General features: G+C 40.1%; 1 protein-coding gene across 1 annotated transcript in view; it reads right to left on the bottom strand.

Moving 5' to 3' along the window:
- Positions 1-22,139, bottom strand: part of NSD2 (nuclear receptor binding SET domain protein 2) — a 101,325-nt gene that overhangs the window by 78,303 nt on the left and 883 nt on the right. Inside the window, exon 2 of the mRNA XM_068403534.1 lies at positions 18,700-18,772. The gene's annotated coding sequence lies outside the window, so the exon portion shown is untranslated. The remainder of the gene's footprint in view (positions 1-18,699; positions 18,773-22,139) is intronic.

The raw sequence follows: 22,139 nt of genomic DNA, 5'->3' as shown, positions 1-22,139 counted from the left end.
GGCACATTTTGGGGTACTTCTCGCTATTAGAAATAATGGAGATTAGCAGTCCCTGTGGTAAAGCTTTGCCTTTCTCCTGGCAAAGGCCAATTGTAATGACGGTGCAGTTAGTAAGCACGTTTAATCTCACTGTCAATTTTTGTGGCAGGAGCTTCATGTTTACATTTCTCTCCTGTACAGATCCTAAGGATTGATTGCTTTCTGAATTCCTTTCTTGTATCCCTTTTTATTTTTGTTTGAGGATTTTATATAATCATCTGTTCAGTAAATATTTTCCTGAATGCAGATCATCTTGGTGGCAATGTAAACATAACTACAAGTAGAGTTAAACTGAAGTTACATAAGTGCAGTCAATGAGTCAATCAGATATTCCCAAGTTAGTACAGCAGCACAGCATATCCACAGTGTTTATTGTACTACAGGTGTTTAATGAGATAAGGAGTCTACTAGGCCATATAGAATCTACAAATGTAGGTTTTTCTTGTTTCACAGACTTTTCCACCTATTAGGGCTAAACACTGAAGACACTGTAGTTCTTCAAAATGTGAATACACTGGAAAAGTTAATGCCACCCATTGTCCTGTTTTGTTGTAGCACTGACGTGGAGATCCCTTCCCAGCGTTGTCCCTCGTATCACCATTACTGCTCCCTCTTTCACGCTGTCAGCTGGCAACCCATCATCTCAGCACTGACTTTGGCGAGCAGTCCATGTTTTTCCTTTGGATTTACAGTGATTAATTGTTTCCAACCTGCCTGAACCCTGTCTGAACCAATCCTTAGCGATCTTAGGTATAGCTAGACACTGAGCCTTCAGTATGCCAGCCTGTGTGTCATCAAGAAAAATCTTTATCGGCATGTATGCATTTATGTCTTTGGCCATGCAATGTATTGCATGCTGTTTAATATGGAGACAGCAAGCTGCTGATGTCGAATTAAGAAAGAATGGAGTATAACACTTAAATCAGCATTTCAAAATATTTTATATCAAATGTAGCATAGTCATCATCAAATTATAGTACTAAATGCGTTCTTGAGAACCTACACATATATTTGCTCATTAATTTGAATTAAAGTTCATTGAAAATGGTTATTTTAAAAATTCAGCATTGTGTATTAGAATTGTTTTTACTTTTAAATTAACTTGAAAATGAGAAGGTGCAGGCTTTTCAGACTTTTTCTACGTTTTGTGTAATCTCATATAAAAATGGAGTAATAGTATTTTTTAATTGAAAGCCAATTCTTTGGGAAAAAGAAAATAATCTGCTTAGAGAATTTCAAACAGAATTAGTCTCTGTCCAAATGAGAGACATCTTAAGTGCAACTATAGCGTATAGTTTAAATACTGTTCAGAGTAAGAAATTATAACCTTGATGAAAATTCACAGTTAAATGTGAATCTTCTTCATACTATGAGTTATGCACCAGTCTGTTTACCAGATACATTTTCAGTTAGGAAAAGAACGGAGTAAATGTAATTTTTCTTGTAAATACCTATTTCTGTTTGCATCATTTGGGCTGAGCAGAAGGAAGGGAAGTGTTATTGAGGGAGCAAAAGGAAGAGGAAAGTTGAAGACATGAGGGAGTGGGATACATCTTCAGGGGAAGGCAGAGGCCAGGGGAAAGGAAAACTGAGGAGCATGTCGCTGCTGTTTTCCAGTGTTGGGATGATAAAAAACAGCTGTATACCAGTTCTGAGCAGCTAACATGCTCCATCCTGGTATAAGTAACTTCAGTACGCTAATATATTTATCTATAGAAGTTACATGTCTCTAATTATCTTCAACATTAGTATGACTTAATTTAAACACTGATGACATTCAGAATAAAATAAATCTATCTATGTAGAAACACACAGCTTGAGGATTCAAAACACATTAACTCTTTATCTATTGATAGCATGGTATGTTACTGTGTTTATAAACATAAATTTAATCTTATTTAGAAGTATAAATACTGAAATACATTCATAATCACAATTAATGTTTAGCACTACAGAGCAAAACTACAGGTTTTTTGCAATATGTTTGGTATGCATTTCTAGATCTTAGCTTGTTAAGGCTAAAGCTTAACTCTGTAACTCTTAGCTTTTGAGGAGCCATTAATGAATGTTAATTCTACTGCATTTCAAATTACTGACTTAAGCTTAATCTTCATGTAATTATTGTTCAGCGATAAACACAATATGGTAAGTTATATAGCAATGGAAGTCTTGAAGTCTTTTTTTTTTCATTTTGGCAGAGAAGTGACTATTGATATTTCCACTCTATGCCAGTGCCAAAGAATAAAGTTTGTTAAGGGTTGAACAGGCCAGATAGATAATGCTACTTCTGTTTTCAGCGGATGCTAATGCAGTGTTTTATTTTGCACATATATTAATCTTTGCTGCCTCGTACAGAATGGTGAGGGTAACCATGTCGGTCCTAAAGGTTAATTTCATTCTTTTTTAAGGCATGCCATTATTCTGTTAACAGTAATTGCTCTTTTTTGAATGATTAATTTGATCATATGAACTGTTTCTAATTATGTTGGTGACTGGCAATTTCCTGTACTGAGAAATTGTAGCTGTGATCATATCCCATTTACTCAGTATACATGCCTTGAGAAAAATGCTCATTGACAGATGTTTTCATAAATATCCACTAATTTTGAGAACTGTTTGGAGACTGTATATAAGATGCCTAGCACTTGTTTTACATTGGTGTTGAGTCTGTGGAAATGTACTTGACAAATGAAGGCTGAAACACCTGGATTTGAGGCATAGGATGAGCAGGTTTGCAAATGCAGGCCTAACTGCTAAATTATCACCTGTGCTGTTTTTGCTGTGAAAACTGAAAGGAGTAGGACGTGTTTCTTGCACATTTTACCATGTTCTTACACTCTTCTTGAGCTTGATATGCTCGCTCCTCTAAGCTATATTTGTTCGCTGCAGTTATTGTTAATGAGCCAGAGCTTACACTTTGCAAATTGGTGCAGGCATTTTATGAGACAGCCTCGCTTGATAAACAAGCCCTAGGAGGGAGCGAAAGGTGGCTGCTGAGCTGCTTGCAGGAGTTATACTGTGGTTCACTGTCAGCAGCTCAACCCTAAATGCAAGAGTGATCCCACTGTGGCAGTTCTGGTTCCAGCGCCAAATCTGCATCCAGTTTACATACAGCAGAAAAACATTGGACTGTCTCAGCTGCATTTACAGCAGCTGAACTAAACTGTGATTTAAATGAAGAATGTACTTAGCAGAGAAGAGGTGTTGGGCTTGGCCAGCGTGTAGGAGACAGCCTATGTGAAGATGCACCCAATCTACGTTGTCTCACACTGGAGCTGGGCATGGTTGTAGTATCATTGCGCTAATAATAAACACCATTCCCATGGACACAAGCCATCATGTGCTGGACACTCCTCCTTCTGCAATTGCTACAGCAACTGGGCATGCGGTATTTGCTGAAGGGCTGAGGTTACGTGCATCTTCTGGGTTTAAGCTGGTTCTTTGAGGCAGGAATAAACTGTTTGCACTAGACCAAAGGAGGAGATAGGCACTTAAATGGCACTCAGAATTCAAGAGTCTAACCTGTGATTCAGAGCCCCAACTTCTGTCTCACCCCAGAAGCCCTTTATAGGGGCTAGAAGAGGTACTTTTGCTTCTGACTAAAAGTACACCATTCCCAGCATGCAGCTTACCTAAAATACCAGGATCCTGAAACTGAGCATTCTCTCCAGTGATCTGACATAGAGAGGCCTTCAAAGTGGGACAAAATGCATTGCCACAGCATACCATCTTAAATGCACGTTCTACATGTGTTCCTTGTTTCATGGACACTTGTAAAACTGTTACATTTGACTTATATTTGGAGTCAGTCTGGCAAATATACGTACTCGGTGTTATGTATGTGAGTTGTCTCTTTGCAGCCCCAATCCTATATGTTCTAACGCAGCTATAATCCCCAGTGCCTGCGGGGAGTCTGGTCTAGCCCGCTCTAGACCTGCAGGAAGGAATAGCTGCATGCCTTTTTATGTGCTCCCTGATTTGCCTATAACCTGTCCCCAAGGATTTTTACAGGCAGCCAGCAGCCAGCCTGTAAGCCTGGTATGGACATGTCCCCCACGCTACATTAAAGAACTTCATCAGACTTTCACTGGCTAGTTAAAATTGGACCTGTGCTCCCTGCCCCCTCTACACACACCGCCTCTCCAGCCATATATCACCCTTCCTCATTTCTGCTGCCACCTCCGAGGCTGGGACATATGATCTGTTTGTGAATCAGCTTGTGCACTGCTGCAGTTCTCATCCTGGTGTGCAAAGGTAAACTAACTCCCTTCGTGAATGGATCACAAGTTCCTGTTTCAGAGTCTTGGGCCAGAGAACTTCTGCTGCCCAGCTACAATCCACTGCTGCATGACTGGCTGCCTTCATCTTCCTGATGTCGTCCTAAAAGTATAATAAATTAGGAGGCATGCTCTCAGAATTTACCGGTTTGCTGACTGTACAAACAGCAAATAGAAATCTGAAGGACGCTTTGGAGATGCTTTTTACAATGCAATGTAAACGTAGTGACTAGGCCTCTTGAAAGGTCTACAGATATGCCCACACTGGGACAGTTGCTGGGCCTAGCTTATTCAGGAAAGAACATAAAGAAGTCATTGATTCAGTGGGAAACATTTACCTAAGAGTAGTGTTTGAACAGCTCAGGTCTCAGAACAGAATTCCACTTTGATAGCGGTCAATATTCATTTCAAAATGTACTGTGGCTTGTGAGAATTAATTTCTAAGTCAGCTTAAATAATCAGTTATCCTATTCTTCCATTTCCCTTTCATGGTATTGTAGGCAAATTAATTGTATGCTAAGTCTTAAATAATTTTAATGATTTGATTTATGACCCAACTGTACTTGCCTTTTAAAAACTCTCAAGGGCAAAGACTTAAAAGTCTTAGATGTTTGTATGGCAGCAGTACAGGAACCCTCAGCATGTCGGTGTCCTGTAAGCAATATTGAAATATAAGTGTTAAATAATGGTGTCTTCTGAAGGTAAGAACCATGGTTTTTGCAAGCTTTTTGTGCACTCATGAGTATGTGCCAGGTAGACACGCACTCTGGAGTTTGAAAGATGAACCCCTTTTGAACTATAAGCATCCCGTCTCAGTATGATTCCTAGGGAGAAAAATCTACTCTTGTCCAAGCTTTTTGGATTTATGTAGGCCCCGTGGAGTTCACCTGTGGGTTTATTTGGCAGGTGGGCCTTATTAACCTGCCAGCAAGGGACTAGTTGACCTGCTTAGGTTTGTACAGCTTGTAAATAAAGATTCTGTCAGGGAAGAGAGATTCTCTTGTGCTTCGGACTATTTATATCTCTTATAACTGTGGCTGTTAAAGCTTATAAAGAAACAGAAGGTCTCGGATGTGAGACAGAAAGCCCCGAGGGAGTCTTACGTGTTGTATTTGGATTGCTGTGTTAATATCCTAAAATAAACCCAGCATGCCAGAAAAGTGGGGAATACTTTTATTGTAATTATTATTAACTCAAAGACATAAATTATTGGTTATTGAATGGAGTATGGCTGAGCTTGGCTGCAGAGGACAATAAAATAACCTCTTAATTTAACACTAGCAGCTATTGGCAATCAATGGGAGCCAGACATTTAATCAGCTTAATTTCCCTCTTTTTTTCTTTATCTTTTTTTTTGCATTGTTCTCAAGTTTAATAATTACTAGTATTAATAATTTGACAGCTCAGGTTAATAATGAATGCAACAAGTTTACAATAAATTGTAATCATAATCAAACTGTGACTGATAGACATCAATGGAATTACTTTAATTGGGCAGAAATACTATATTGAAAGGTATGTTGTGTTTCAGATTAAAAAATAAAATCACTTCGAGTCTTTCAGTCTGTCTAGTGCAGGTCTGACAATAGGATCCTCTCTAACTCTAACATAATTTTTAATAAGTTTATCTGAATCAGTGAAAAGACTTTATTTATATTACTTACAATGTAAGAAAATGTTTTATCAGAAGCCACCAGTTTGGACTAGTTGAACAAGAGCAATATTTTTTTTGAGAAAGGTTTCCTTCTGCTTCAGCTGACCTCCTCAGACACCTAAGTGCTACTGCAGATCAAATGACACTGGGTTCAGCATCTGCCAGACTTGAGATTTTGAGTTTGTATTCCTTGTTCATTCATCTGAAAGTCAATTCTGCAATATTTCTGCCTTCTGTCCTGAAAGGGCTCAATAAATGTTCTTTGACCTTAGCCAGGTTAGACTGATCTGCTACTTATGCATTCTAGTGATATTTTAAAATATTAACAGTCACCAGTTTATAGAGAATCTGTTGAATTTACAATTGCAAACATACTGGCTACAAAAGTACTTCACCCAAGAGTTGCTGCTGTGGCCCAGGAGAACTTGATATTGGGGAAGGACGGGTAGGGTATTACCACTAATGTGCACTGAGTGGAGAAAGGCTTCCAAATTCTACTAGGCACCAAAACTTTACCAGTGGAAGCCACTCAGGAGAGATGCTGAGACAGGCAGTGCCCTTCCTTGTTTTGTTCCACCTCTTTTCCAAACGGGCATCTCTTTTATGAGCTGGATCCCCTGGCTCCCAGCCCTGCTATGATGTGGGACTGGCAAACTGCTGAGCACCTGTATTCCAGAGGGATTAGCCACCGGTGACAGCCCTTACCCAGAATTTCCTCCACAGATGCTAGTACCCTTCAACAAATGAGTCAGAACCATTTGACTTAGAGCTTTTTATAGTTGTTGTTGAGGGTAACGATAATTATCCTAATAAAGTCTAGTTCTTAATCTCTCGTACTTAATGGTTTGCCATTGGTCAAAGAAGATACCATGCTGCTCTTCGCTCCCATCCCTATCTGCTTTACCAGCATAGCAAAACACCGTTAAGCTTTTACGATCATCTGTCATTACGTTGGAAAGCGAGTGTTGTCTGGTGGGTACGGTGCCAGGCTGAGTCCAGAATTGACTCCGCTAATGAATTCACCGTTGGGAAATCTAAGACTATATTACTTCCTCTGCTGTTTTGATTTTCCTACCGATAAATACATTCATTTGAGAATTCAATAAACAGCTCATGCTGAAAATCAAGCGTGCCAGGATTGCTTTGCAGAACTGGGCTTTACATTAAGTTTTCTAGTCCAAAGAATCAAATATGGTCTGTATTGTATTCGTATATGTTGATATGCACCATATACAATTAAGGTGCTAATTGATTATAAAAATAATATGCAGTGTTTTTTTCTCTTTGGTCCACTCCTCATAGGCCTTTATGTCATTCCAGTAGAAAACATTTTTTGATATAAATAATTTATTTTATTACTCTTGAAAACTGTGTCCATATAGCTGAAGCAATAAATGTCCTAAATTTGATTCCACCCAAGTGGTTTTTTTCCTCTTTTCTTTTTTCTTTCTACAAATACATAAAAAGAATCAGGCACTTCCTGCTATGCCCTAAGCACAAATTTAGTTCCTGGTATATCCACTCTAACGTATTCAGGAAGGAAGGAATAATCTCTTTGAGGCTGTAGTGCTTTTACAGTGGCTGCAGTAGCTGTAGCTCAGACTGTCCGTAAGTGAAAAATACTGGTGGAATTGTGTAATGTTTGATCTTTGGGAGTAATAAGGAACAGGCCCATTCATAGGTGAGAATAATATGCTTAGACTAGCATTGTGCAATACAGTGAAGCAGACAAATGTCCCTGCACAGAGGAGGATACCATCTGCTAGAATTAAACAAAGTATTCATACCAGCCACAAAATACATTGCATAAAAAGAATTTTTTCTAAAATACTCCTCTGTTTTCTGGCTAGGATAAAGTGAGATTGATTAGGTACCACTTGTAAAAGGTGGATTTTGTGAAAGAGGAGGATGTTACGTGCTCTAGAGAAGAAGGATTTGCAAGAGAAAGGTGATAAGATAAAGATTTGTCCAAAACAGGACTGGGAAGCGGCTAAGTGGGAACTGTGAGCTGAGTGTGTGGGAGGGAAGGAAGCAAGCATTCATTTCACCCAACACTACGAACAGAAAAAAGGCATGGGTGGGGGGCAGATTTCTGTTTCTTAAGTCTGCTTAAAATGAAATGACCTGTTGATTTCAGTTCTGGAAGGTATTAAAACCATGTTCATTGGGCTCCTAATATACATTTATCAACCAGTTTGTTGTGTATAGTTTGTGTCTGTCCTTTCTTCTAATTGTTCTCTTTACCTCACCTAAAAAATCCACGTAACACAACCAACCTGATTCACCTTTCAATTCAGTAAGATTCTACTTGATTTAGATCCAGCTACTTTAGCTTTAAAGATATCAGGTATTATTTTTAAGTAGGGCTGATCTACCTTCACCTGCTAGCAGAGACAGGTCCAACATACCCTCATGCCACAGGTAAGCCTTCTCCTGGCCCCTGTGACAAGCGGATGTTAGGACGGAATAGTATAGAATAGATTATGCCGCTGGTGCGGGAGGAAAACAGAGCTGCCTGGTAAAGCAGCCTTTTGTGTAGTATATCGGGAATCAAGCTCTGGCCCTGCTTTTCCATAAATTAGCTGGTTTAATAAACATTTCCTGCAACTCATAGTAAACAGATTGGTTCATGCTTTAACATATTAACATGCACTTATCTTTGCTGTACAAATGCATATAATCAAGAGAGATTTCTGAGTGACGGAGTGGATTTGTGAAAACATCCGCATAATGTTTTTCCACTTGCTTTCAGCCCCGTTCTTGGATTTGCTGGCTGAGACAATGTTTGGAGTAAAGTCACATGATCAATCTGCATTTTCTTGCAGTCTTCCTGAGCTGTTGCACCACTCTTTTTCATGCTAGGTATTCTGTTGATCTATAGATCTAAGCTCCTTCTTTTAAAGGTAATAAATCAAAATCATACAGTGTTTAGGATTTCAGTCAGAGAGATTATGTCAGAATTAGAACATTCCCGAGTGAAGGTCATATAAATCAATCCTTCAGTTATTCCATTTTCAGTTTCATTGTAATGAACAGTACCCTGCTTGCAGTGAGAAAGCTTATGGCGCTAGAATACTGATAAGATGATATTGCATTGAGTACATTTTCTGCTATTGGATGAAATCTGCAATGCGATATCTGACATATATGCAAGGGTCTGTGCTGAACAGCCTTGAAATTGTCAAATTATAACATTCCAGGGATGAGGTTGGTTTGCAAAATCATTGAATCATCTTTATTGCAGAAAGAATTTTAATGAACAAAGGAATAACAAAGGTTTTGTAGTAGAAATGTAAAAGAAAAACGTATCACAGTTTCAAAGCTATCATATTAAACAAGTTACTGGTATATTGTTGTGCATTCTTTACACTGGGGTGTAATTTTTACCTGGGTAGAATGCTTAACAATTAACATCACTTTTCATACTTAAAATACTTGACAAGTGATATTGCTCATAATAACATAACGTAGCTAAATAGCCATTTTAATTGCTTGTGAAATTGTAACACTGAGAAGTAAGGAACTTGGGATTGGGATCAGACTGATGGGATTTGGTGTATGCTGCTGATTATTCAGATTGTTGTCTAAATTCCTTGATCATTCACACATACAAACTATAAATACTTCCTCAGGTATATATTGAACCTGTGCTTGCAGGACAGTATAAAGCAAATATTACTCTTTGAACACACTCCTACTCACTTTGCCCTGGGGAAATAGCTAAAGCATGTGTACCTGTATTTATTTATTTACTATACACAGCCCTCCACTGACATACCAATATACCAGGGCCTGTATATTCCAGCCTGTTTGGTCGCTTACTTCCCTTTCACTGACTCTGCTCTTTGCACCACCTTCCCCCTGGGTCAGACATACTTGGTTACCACTCAACCCTGATCTGCATGTGGCTTACTCCATTGCTGTGCACCCCTGCCCTGCGCAGAAGCACAGCTGGAGGCCACAGGGAGGAGGAGGAGGAGAAGGAGGAGCTCTCCAGGGTTCTGCTCAACCTAGGGTGCAAGGATTTGGGGAGAAATACCTCAAATTTGCCCTTCGATCCAGCCAGCTTGAATCAGCTTGCAGAGATGAGGGCATGCCCAATGGCTGTAGAGGGCAAGTAATGCATCAAACTGGTTAAGGCTCTCCATTGCAAGGTTAAAGATGGAAACAGGAATTCTGGCAACTCCCTATCTACCTGCCTGCCTTGTGATGTTCTAAGTAGTGCCCCAAGCGTGGAGCTTGCAGTCCTCTGTGTCGTGTTTCTGGAAGGATAGTAGACCAACAGAGGTGGGAACAATGGTTGCACTGGAGGAGACAGTTGAGGAAGAGGTGGCAGAGTTTCAGGAGCAACGGTGAAGTTGTGAGCTCACCAGAAGTGGGCCTGCAGCTGATGGATTCATTTTCTGAGGGTCCATTCAAGAGTGATCTCACGGTGCTGGGAATTGCAGGGTAGTCCTGTAGCAAGGTGGAGCATAGTTTTTAAACAAAATTTTCAACAGGAATTTTTAAGGAGGTGACTTAAACATTATCTTTCTGATTGTACTGGAAATCTAACAGCATCCCCTTTTTATCAGCAGCTTCAGCTGGGACATTTGGAAGAGTCAACCTCTCCATGCTACCTGAGATATTGACCTTGACTCGGGCTATGCAGTTGGGGAAGACATTTGCAGAGTTTTTACACTGCACTGAGCTTGCTGTTCTGGAGTAGAACTGAGGGATGACAAGCTTAAGACAAAGCACAAGGACCACAAAGACTGGTGATGATAACCATGTGAAAAACAGAAGAACCAGAAGGAATGGGGGAGAGATAATGGGGCACAATAAGAAGTGCACCAGGATACTATGCAGCTCTTCAGGAAACAATCACAGATGTTAAGCAGCTCACTAGGGAGGAACAAATCTCTCCAAACCATAATACCAGACCTGGCCAACTACAGTGTGAACGCAAGCGTGTGTACATAAGCACGGGTTGTGTGTGCCTCTGCAGTGTGGAGGCTTGAAGACAGGTTTGCCACAAGCACACGTGCACATGAGCTGGGACACAGCAATGTACAAGTAACCTTGGTGACAGAGGCAGACTGAAACATGCAGATTCATAGCTCCCAGCTCTGCGCTCAGGCCACTAGACTACCTTCTGTGATTCTTTATCAGCAGCGATGAAATACAACAGTCACCGCTGCAGGCAGAGTAGGCTAATGGCAGCAACACTCTATGCTTGCCCTATTTCTCATACTCCTTCCCTAAGTACTCATTGCTGACTATGACCAGAGACCGGATAAAGGGACTCACAGGCCTGTGGTTTAGCCCAGTGCAGTTGTTCTAGTTTCCGTAATGCCAAACGAAGCCCTCATCCAAGCTAAATAAAGAACAGGATGTGGCACTGTAAGTTTCTTTGTTTACAGCGTCTTAATAAATTCTAGAACAAATGTACTCAATTTGGAAGCAAAAGAACATTTTCATACTGTCAGCTTTACAAACTGGTCTTGAAAGCGGATAGTCACTGGATTCTTTTTTTCCCGTACATCAATGCAAGTAAAGCTCTGGAGGCAAAATCCGTACATTTCTCCTGCAGTACCTTCTCCCTGCCTTCACATCCTGTCTCAGTGCCGTCTGTAATTCTTACCTTCAGCAGGTTTATGAAATGTCTCAGCTGAATAAAAATATGTTGTTACTGCTATAGGAGAAGGATTGGAATTCATTTCATCTTTATTGCAGTGAAATGAAATTAGTTATGTTGGCATCTCAGTTATAAAGGGAGAAAAAGCTACAATATTTTTTTACCCATGTAAGTAAAATGACACTGTTGATAATCCTGATATGCTATATAGCAAAATTATTTTTTATGATGTTGTTTCACAATATAATGTAAATATATGGATTGCGTATGTGTTAGTAGAAGCAGAATTCGCTCAGAACAAATAACCCATGATCTTACTTTGTTTTAGTTAAATCCCAGTTTATCTTCATTTCATTCATTCTCCTTGTGGTACTTAAGTTTGCCATAATAAAGACTCTGTTGGGATTCTAATTAGTGACTTTTGAGGAACACCGTTACCGCAGTGAATTGAGAAAAAGGTCAGTGTCTCAGGGAATCTGGAAAATACTTGGATGGAGCAAAATGTCTTTCCTGTTGGTTTATTTAGATAATTCAAAGTTTTAACCAGAAAGATAACAGATAATGATTAATACAAAGGCTACTATCACTCGAGAAATATATTATTACCAAAGCCTGACCTAAAAACTTCTTTCAATCAGATCTGTCATTTTTCATTTGGAAAATAGCGGCTTGTTCATCTTGTTTTTTGAAATGTGCTTAACCAGACAAAAAAATCAGAGTAGTCAGAGAAAGGAAACACCTTTGAGATTCCTCCCTAATATATTTCCATTGATCTCAATAGAGTAACAGCAATAGTATCTAGCCTATATGCTCTGTAAAGGAGAGAAATGCAGTTCCATAGACAAAAGGCATGGTCTGGTTAAATCCATTTCTATAGCATCTTGTCTCGACGTATTTGAGAGCACTATCTTTCTCAATTAATGTCAGCTGTGCTCTGGGAATACTCTTTGGTAGTTAACTGCTGCTGTTAGAGAGCTAACTCTAGATGTAACACAGCTGGCTTATGTATTTTGCTGTTAATATTTTTGGTAATGGAACAACAAATGTAAAGCGAACAAACTACTAAGCAGAATGCAGAAGATTTTCCACCCAAATAAATCAATTTTAAGGATAAGAAAACCCAACTGTAAATTTCTTTTGACTGACTCCAGATAGAAAAAATCAATTCCAAACTTCAGGAACTGATTTAAGGTAGGTCTTAAGGTTTTCTTTTTCCCAGATTTCTAAGTCTCCAGTGTACTGGGGGTTGCACATGTGCCTCTGTGCAAACAGCACCAATCTCTAGAATATTGCATTTTAAATTCATTCTTGGGCAGCTTCTTTACTTTCATTTCCACTTGCATCAAAGTCAAATAGAAAACCCTCAAACAGCCCAACTCCTCACATAGCACAAGAATGGAGGAAGAGCAGACATGATGTTTGGAGGGTATCAAGAAAACACTGATTGTGTTTGTGAGAAAGATCATGGAGCAAAGAAGAAGAAAGCAAACTGAAGAGAGAAAATAATGGAAAGTGAGTGCAAGGCAAATTTTTAATGCATGTCTCCTTGTGGCTTTCATGGGTAATTACCCACTAGAGGGAGATAGACTGTAACTTGTTGCCAGGTGGATTATGGCAGAAGTTGGACTTTACCAAGTCCGAAGAGGAAACACTGTGGTAAGAAAGCCAGAGAAGATGTGAGTTCCCTACCCTGGTACAGTTTCGTGCTGCAAAGTTCTGTGTAAGTTACCAACTGTACTAAAATCCTTTCCCTTTCTGACCTGGCTTTCATCACACTTTTCTTCAAAAAATCCCCATCTCTATTGACCTGTTTGTTCTTTCGTTGGTGACAGCAACACCTGGAGTTGTAAGGATGGCAGAAACAATGTGGTGCTTGTCTAGTACTAACTGAACTGTCATAGCCCCCCAGCATGGGGTGAGCCATGCACGCCTCAAGTCAAGTGCCCTGAGACCCACCAATAGTGACCCTTCAGTCCACCTCATACACCTCCTTGGTTCCAATTCAGGACTCGCATCCTACAGTTTTCATTAGCTGCCCATGGGTAATCATTTATGGTCTCTTATTCTCACCTCTACTTGTGCAGAATGGAGAAGGCTTTTAAAATCTAAAGCAGGCTCAGGCATGTCCTTTCCTCAAGGGAAACCAAGAAGGGAAGTAGTAATGGATACTTAGAATTGGAAACAGGGTATAGGAAAAATAGCTCTTACCCGCTTCTGTCATTGCTGCTTCTGAAAATCAGTAGTTTAGGGACTTCCTAACTTCCAACCCAGACATTGCATCTAGATGAGCATGTGTCAGAGACTTCATTAAGCCTATGTCCCTTGAATTTTTTTATTTTCTTTTTTAATGTATTTATTTATTTTGGGGGGCTTTAGAACATCCTGTGGCAATGAGTTCATATGAAAATGTATTTCCTTCTGTTCTTTTTTAAACTCTGCTCCCTGATAAATTGATTGAATTAATATGGTATTACGAGCAGTGATAATAACCGTTTTCTATTCACTTTCCTCCCACCTTCATTATTTTCCAGACCTCTATGAATCCCCTTCCTGTTGCAGTACGAATGCAAGCCCCAGTCTGGCTCCTGTTCATACTAGGATTTTTAAATGATATGGGAGCTTTTCAGAGTCAAGCTATTAGCAGTAATAACTATTACTTTCTCTTAACTCTAACCTTGCCTCTCTGCATAAGGACTGTCGGATGAATAAGTACATGATGCAAACTTGGAAAAGACACATAATTATTTCCACACAGGAAGTTCGCCGTTGATAGTTTGGTGTCACAGATAGAAATGACTAGTCTAACGTGCTGTGAACTAAGTCAGAGCCAAAGCAATTATCTAATGCCTGGGAACCCTCAGGGTCAACCATGCTCTCTGCTACCATGCTTAATGCCAGAAAAGTTTGCTAACTCACACCAGCCATCAAAACCACTTCTGCCCAAACTCTGTGTGACTAGATTCCGAAGTGGACTGCGGTTACATCCTGCTCACCTTCAGATTCCCTCAAAAACAGTACAGGGGTTCTGGGCACTACTGGTTCAGCAACCCTGGTTTAAGGATTACTGAAAACATTGCATAGCTCTGTTTGTCAGTACCCTGATGTGATCCTTAACACAAACCAGGTCAAGGTAAATGTAAAATAGTGTATTTGCAAAAATCCAAATATAAGCAACACATTTGCATTGCTTATCAAAAGCAATACACAGAAATGAAAAGAAATGGGGTGTACAGGACATTTGCGGACCTGGAAGAGCAGCTGGCCGCACTCTGTAAGAAAACTAGGCACAGGTGCTGGGACTGAGCCCAGGCCCCTGATTCCCAGCTGGCACGCTGAAAGAGGCTTCCCGCTCAGGGGGAGTTAGATGTCTGTTCCTTGGGAGGAGAGGCCTCGGAAAGGGGAGGAGGTTGTTCCCTTGGCACGACAGGAAAGCACTGCTGGCTGAGCCAAAGGGGAATGGAGTCTTTTTGTTGATATCTGTTGGGTGTATTTCCTCTTTCAGCTGTTGGATTAGTGATTAAAAAAGAAAATGATCAATATAGGTCATATTGGAATGAGTGTGGGGCTTGTCACCCTGACTGATGAGCAGTCTGGATGGCTTACTTTTACCTGTTGCTCACATTAGTCCCAACGAGTTCCTCTCACTCTATCCAGCTGATACACTGCTAGATACTTGCAACCCCCAGCTAAGGCTTCAGTTTGTACACAAAGTTCCCTCTTGAAGTTGCTTTCAGAGGAGAGCGCCTAGTTTGGGGGACTTTACTTCCCCTGGATACTGATAAAATCCAACAGTAAAACTCTTTTATGTCAACTTTGTGTTTTCTTATATATGCATAAAACTTGCTAGCCACACTTTATACAATCACATAACCAGGATTAAAGCATGCAATGCATTACTGAGAAAATAACTAATCATCGCTTTAAGGTAACAGGACGTTTGGGGGTGAATGCCTCCTAAGTCTGCCTCTAGAGAATACTATAATAGTAATAAAGTGAATAGAGGCCTAAGACAGGCAGGAGAGAGGTTGCTGATTATATGGGAAAGCCCAGACAAAGCGTCTTCTGTTTCTGATGCCTGAAATTCAGCTGCAGAAGAAAAAGGCAGGATACTGGCAAAGCACCACTGGGATGTACTTGTGTTGATGGCTCTTTGTTATTTTTCTATAGCTTCACATCACATTTTACCAGGTATTTCCCCTCAAGATTCTCATATACCTAAAAATCAGGCCAAACCAAGTGTTGTCAACAGACCTGCCGCTTCACTTGCCTGGGAGGTTGCCATTCTTTCTGTGTCACAAGAACAAAGATAAAAATGTTAGTTTTTAGCCCTTTCCAACACTTTTATGATATTATCTGGCAAGCACCAGGATTTGATTTTAGAAATACATAACTGCGCTTGTGCCTTTACCGCTCTGTGTCTGTGAATGTTACTGAGAGCAAAGGGACAGGGCATGCATATGCATGTGTAGGATTGGGGCCCAACAGCTTAGGTCCTGCTGAGGTCAAGGCACAGACATCCAGACAAACACTGATTTAGAAAATTTACAGTATAGAGGACAGTTGTAGAAAGGGAAAGCGCACTGACCATTCCAAAGGAACCAACTCCTTTTTTCAATCTCTTAATCTGCTTTTCATTATCTCTGTGGGGAGGCCTCTTGAGAAAAGCCGCTCTTTGACTTGAATAAAGGAGGGGCTGTGGGCTTGCATGCTGGAATGGGGAGGTCATTGTATGGCAGCACGGAAGATGGGAGTGTTAGTCAGGTCAAGGAGAACAGGATGAAAAAGTGTGAGATCTGTGTTACAGGGTTGGTCTGGATTATGTAAGGTAGAAAGTTTAAATCTGAAAAGTAAACAAGAGAAAGTGATTCAAAGGTTCGAAAGATACATTCTGGTAGGGTCATTCAGGCTGATTGTCTGGGAAAAATATGGGCCAGGACTGATAAGATCATCAGCAAAACCAGCAATACAGAGGTAACAACAGCTGAGGCCCAAAAGGGTTAAATTCTGCACAGAGATTTTAAGTATCAGGCTTCAGCAAATCAACCTATCCATCTTCAATATCTTTCTTATTTGTTCTTTTAACAGAAAGGCTCAGTTCTGCATCCCTTCTTAAAGGCAGACAAAGCCCAAATACGCCTGGGGGACAATGGGACTGGATAGCATTTTGCCTGCTACCAACTCATACAGCTGTGTGCATGTGCTGGCCATAATCCTCTCCCCCCTAAACCAGTCTTATCACAAGCAGCCTCAGCCTTGCCAAATTGCTAAAGAAAGTTATGTTATTGCCACTAAAATGGCCCTTGGAAGTAGCCCATTTTTCTCCTTTTTAGAATACAAAGGTAAAAATTATTCTAAAATGGTGTGCTGACCTTCTGCTGTTTTTTAATGGACACAAACTGAAAGGTACCTGAGGTTTGCAGGGATTTCCTATTTTCCCAGCACTCCTGTAATCCTGGCTGACTTCACCAGGAATTTGGAGATACAGAAGGAGTGCAGGAACAGGTCTACAAAATCCAGGATGGGGTGGGGGCGGACATCCCTGGTCGCTTGCTTTTCTTGTCTTGCTTCTTGATGGGTTTATAAAAGCAGAGGTGGCGGGTTTTGAGCTTTTATTGACAGTAACACAACATTTGGTGTTTTCTTAAAGACCTAACTCCGAGATGCAGATGATGGCAAAAGACTGTTGGCTTTTTGTGTTTCTAATTGCAGACAGGAGCTGGCAAAGAATAACTCTAAATACGTATTTTTAAAGCTTGTCATTCATAAAATCAAATTGACACACTTGGAAGCACAACAGGTTATCTTAAATACAGCATTGGTAATTTCGTAGCAAAATCTCAGCCCTTCTCATATCAGCTGGAACTAACAGGTGCATTTTTAACACTAGAGACTCCTTTTGTCCTTTTTTCCCTCCGTATTTCTCAAGGTCTAAATCAGTTTACCCGTTATAGCTACGTTTTTCCTTTCTCGCTATGCGGATAGCCTGAACACTGCCTGCCCTCCCTCCTCTGCTTGATCCTGCCTTGGCCAGAACCTTCTAGCTTTTTCCCCATGTCCTCCTCCAGTCCTGTAGACAGCAGCGCCCCAAAACACTGCTTTGTGCCATCATTATGCAGCTTTTCTGCTTGTTTCTTTCCCATAAGCTCCATCTGCTGGTTAAAACCAGAATCTGTGTGACTTTCACTATGAACTGCAGATGCTACTTTTCCCTCCATTTGAAAAGATTTTCAGAATTATCTGTTTGTACTCTCCCAGCTGTGTTCTCCCCATCTGCCTGCGCGTCAAATGTAACTAATGACAACCTAATATGTTATTTTGTATTGCTAATTTGGGTCAAGCCTATGCAATCTTTTAAAATACCACTTTTTGACTAGAATTTGAGCAGGTAATTATCCTTGGATCTGGAATGACTGTTTACAGCACGTTATTACTGTCATGGAAATCTCTTGAGTAGCTTTTCAGTGCATTGTTTGAAAAGGCGCCCAGGGCAGAGTGTTTCTGTGCTGTTGCTAGTGTGTAGCCAGTGCCGCTTGGTTTTGGCACATTACAGACAGGAGTGAACTTGTGACCTGGACGTACATACAGAGGAAGGCTGTAATCCAGCGACCACTTGAACTTTTACCTTTGGGCTCTAACATTTGCAGAGCAACAGGCTTCAGTATCCCAAGATCCTCTCCTAAAAACTCTGTGATCATGAATGGGAGTATTTTTTAAAGAACTATTAATAATCTGTTGGTTTTCTCCCTCGAGTGGAAACTTAATGCAACTTGCTACACAGTAATGTCTCTCTTTTCTTCTCTTCAGATTTACACTGAACAGTGGTGAATAAAGATGAGGTTAATCCCATATTGTTAAATCTATTCCAGGAGACAACCTGGGGATTGCCATGGAAACAGATTCGAGAGACTAAAAGCATAATCCTACTTTTAAATACTGTATAGGGACCTGTACCACTACATAGCTTATAGAATCACACTGTGTACACAAACATGATGTTGCTGCACAGAACCGGCAAACCTCTCCCACCTCATCAAATGCTAATTACGCTCCCACCTCCTCCCGCTTACACATCAAGCATTGCACCTCCTTCCCTTCCACCCACTGAACCTTACCTCCCCAGTCCCTTGCTGCCGCTGCTGCCAGTTCGGCTTGTCATCTGGGTGTAACAAGGAACCGTGGCCATGCCTGTGTAACAAACACGGTGGTTTTGGCAGGAGTGTCATAGATTTGGTATTGCTACACAGCCACTTTCACAAGCTATAGGGCAACTGACCAAGTGTCTGAAGTTGGGAGTGGGGGTCCTGGTATCCATCCTCCAAAAAAAATCAATAGGATCTAGGAAGTGCTTTCTGGGATATGTCCTCAGGGAAGGGGTGACAGCCGTGCTGAGCATGGAGGGTGCCCTCTCCAACTGTGCAGGTATTTTTGGCAGGCCACGGAGGACTCCTGCTCCCCGTATGCATCTGCCTACCACCCACCAGAGCTTGTTAGATGGTGAAGGAGTAAGGGACAACAGCAGATAAGAATTTCATATAACTTTGCTATGGGAAAGCTGTTGTGCTGTGAAGTAGAGATTTTCTGAAAGACAATACTGCATATATAGCTAGTTACCTTACAGTTTTGCTCCCTGCTCATAGTGACATTTGCCCCCCAATTTCTAGACAGATGTCTCAGCTTTCTCAATGAGTATCACACAGAATCACACAGAATCAATCAGGTTGGAAGAGACCTCTGGGATCATCGAGTCCAACCATTGCCCTGGCACCACCATGGCAACTAGACCATGGCACTGAGTGCCATGTCCAGGCTTTTCTTAAACACGTCCAGAGATGGTGACTCCACCACCTCCCTGGGCAGCCCATTCCAATGTCTAATGACCCTTTCTGAGAAGAAATGCTTCCTAATGTCCAACCTGAACCTCCCCTGGCGACACTTGAGGCTATGTCCTCTTGTCCTATCGCTAGTCGCCTGGGAGAAGAGGCCGACTCCCACTCCACTACAACCTCCCTTCAGGTAGTTGTAGACTGCAAGTAGTGTAGGTTCATCTCCTTTTCACGTCTATGCAAGTAATGCACAGACGAAGGCATATTCTGTGCTTTTATAGGTCTTATGAACATAGCTCATACTTTTAGACAAGTAAAATGTTCTTGCTTTTTCATATCACTGGGCTGTGCTCATATATCAGTAAAACACATTTCAATATTCCCACAGCCTGTAACAGGCATCACAATTTCCTGTTATTTGGAGTTTGTTTTGTAATTGTTCAGACAACTCTCACCTTGCCTTTGCTTCCATTTAACATTCAGGGGAAAATGTTGATGTTTAATACTAAAAAATAATCTTAATTTTGTTTAAATATTACATTTATGTTAATCCTTCTCAGATCCTTATTAAATCCATCTAGAAAAAAAAGGGTTTGTATTTCTTCCTTTTAGTCTCTCACCCTATTCCTGCTAGAAAACACATCATTTTCAACAAGATGGCTGACAGCTTTTCCAAACAACATGGTTGCTTTAAGAACCAGGTCTAAAACGGCCATAGCAGCTTAAGGTTTTTTAAAAAATAAACCCCTAGTAGTTCTGTGTATCGTGTTTTATTCTGATGAGTGTTTTCTTTGTGAACTCATAGGCTGTTGGTCTGGATGGAGTGAAAGATGTCTTTCTTTAAAACAAAAACTGACTTGCGTGGAAGGTCTGTGTATCACCTACGATCACTAGGCCTGCTCATGTGGAAGCAATTCGTACAACTACTTGAAAATTATTAATCCTTTGTCTTTTCTTAAGCATTATTTCACAATGCTTGGTAAATGCACAAAATCAATTAGTATTTTGAAACTGTATCCATTTAGGAAATTTTCACAGTGTAGTATCATTCCTTTTCCTATATGTTAGGAAATCACGTAACTTCCAGGTATAAACAAATGTGGAACAAAAGACTACAAAAACATAACGGATTCAGCTCTGAAAAGGCTCATGCATGTACATTGTCTGCTACCCTGAATACTAATGAATTTAATGAAACTATTGAAAGTCTGGTTACTTGTCTGCATAAATATATTGAGACCTGTGTAATCATCTGTTTGCTGTCTGAAATCTCTTGTCAATAGTTTAATGACTTCAGAGCATATTATTCTTCTTGTATAGGCTCCACATAATGTTTCTATATAATTAAGCAGCTTTGTTAGAGGAACTGCCATTAGTTGCCCCATTTCATTTGGTTTTGTTATCAGCCAACCAGAAAGAAAAAAGAATAACAAGAGAAGGCTACGAACCCAGTCTGGTGAGAGAAATGTGTAGATTGGGAAGATTGTTGTTGTTGTTTGGGCCTTTTTTTAAGATTGCCATATTAACATAAAGCACTACTGTTAAGTTGCACAATTTTAATTATTTCAATGTACCACATATTTAAATATTCGTGAAGCAAACACAGCTGGCTAAAAATCTTGCAATACAGTTGGGAGCCTAACACTTTAAAAGTAGCTCTAATAATAAGCACATAAATAATAATACAAATTAATTTTTTAATAGTCACTAAATTTAAACAGCACTAGTGTTTCTGTAGGCAACACAGTCGAAAGATGTGAGAAAAGTGTGTCTTGATTTTTTTTTTTTAAAAGATCTGGTCAATTGAATATTCCATTTTCACATATTCTTTTGAATTAAAAATATAAGTAGTTTAAATTTAATCTAAATTTTTCATACATAGAAGAAACCCTGAGGATTTTCTTTAAATACATAAAAGAACTTCAAACTATTACTAATTAATTTCCTGCATTTGCCAAGTCTCAAGCATGAAAGGATGACTGCAGACACGTTTGCTTTTTCCTGCTATATGCGACGCTGTTTCAGTCGTGTTTTGCATCAAACCTGAAGCTTCTGCTACCATTTACATATAAAGTTACATATAAATAGCACCTATTTTCTTTGGGGCTTAGGTGGGTGGATAGGTGAACAAATGCCTGGCGTTGTAAATAACCTGTGACATACAGGAGGTCTGAAACCAGGGCATCCTTGTCCCTTTTGAGCCCTGTCCTTGAGGCAGCCATCTTGTTGGCAGGAGGTGTCAGCCATCTTGTTGAGAAGCAGTTCCAGCAGCTTTCCCCCCCATTTTTTTAGAAAAAGGCAGGCATTAACACCCAAACCTCATATACATAGTTTTTAAAATTTCAGTGTTCTCTGATTAAATTATAATTTCTGCAGTTCGATTCTGGTTATTCCCTGCATCTGTCTATACAATTAAAAACTAAGCAAAATTAATGGTACTATTTAATAGTGTATTAACGGAGTACTGGAATATTTGATAAAAGATCCTAATGCTAAAAGATCCTAAGGTCAGGAGTAGACTGATATTTGAAGAATAATGTGCTACCTGTAGCCAAACTATGAACCAGCACTAGTGAAGCACATCTGTCAATTGACTAATTTATGTACTATTTTATATCAAAAATATCTTAGCTCCACAAGAAAGGTTATTTTTTCTGTCACGTCCTGAGATGCACAAGCAATACACAGGCATGCAGTATAACAACTGTGGAGCAGCAGTACTTTACAGC

The sequence above is a fragment of the Nyctibius grandis genome, chromosome 6 (genome assembly GCF_013368605.1).
Source record: "Nyctibius grandis isolate bNycGra1 chromosome 6, bNycGra1.pri, whole genome shotgun sequence".
NCBI classification, from domain to species: domain Eukaryota; kingdom Metazoa; phylum Chordata; class Aves; order Nyctibiiformes; family Nyctibiidae; genus Nyctibius; species Nyctibius grandis.
The sequence above is the reverse complement of the archived record's forward strand: the minus strand, read 5'-3'. Positions and strand labels throughout refer to the sequence as shown.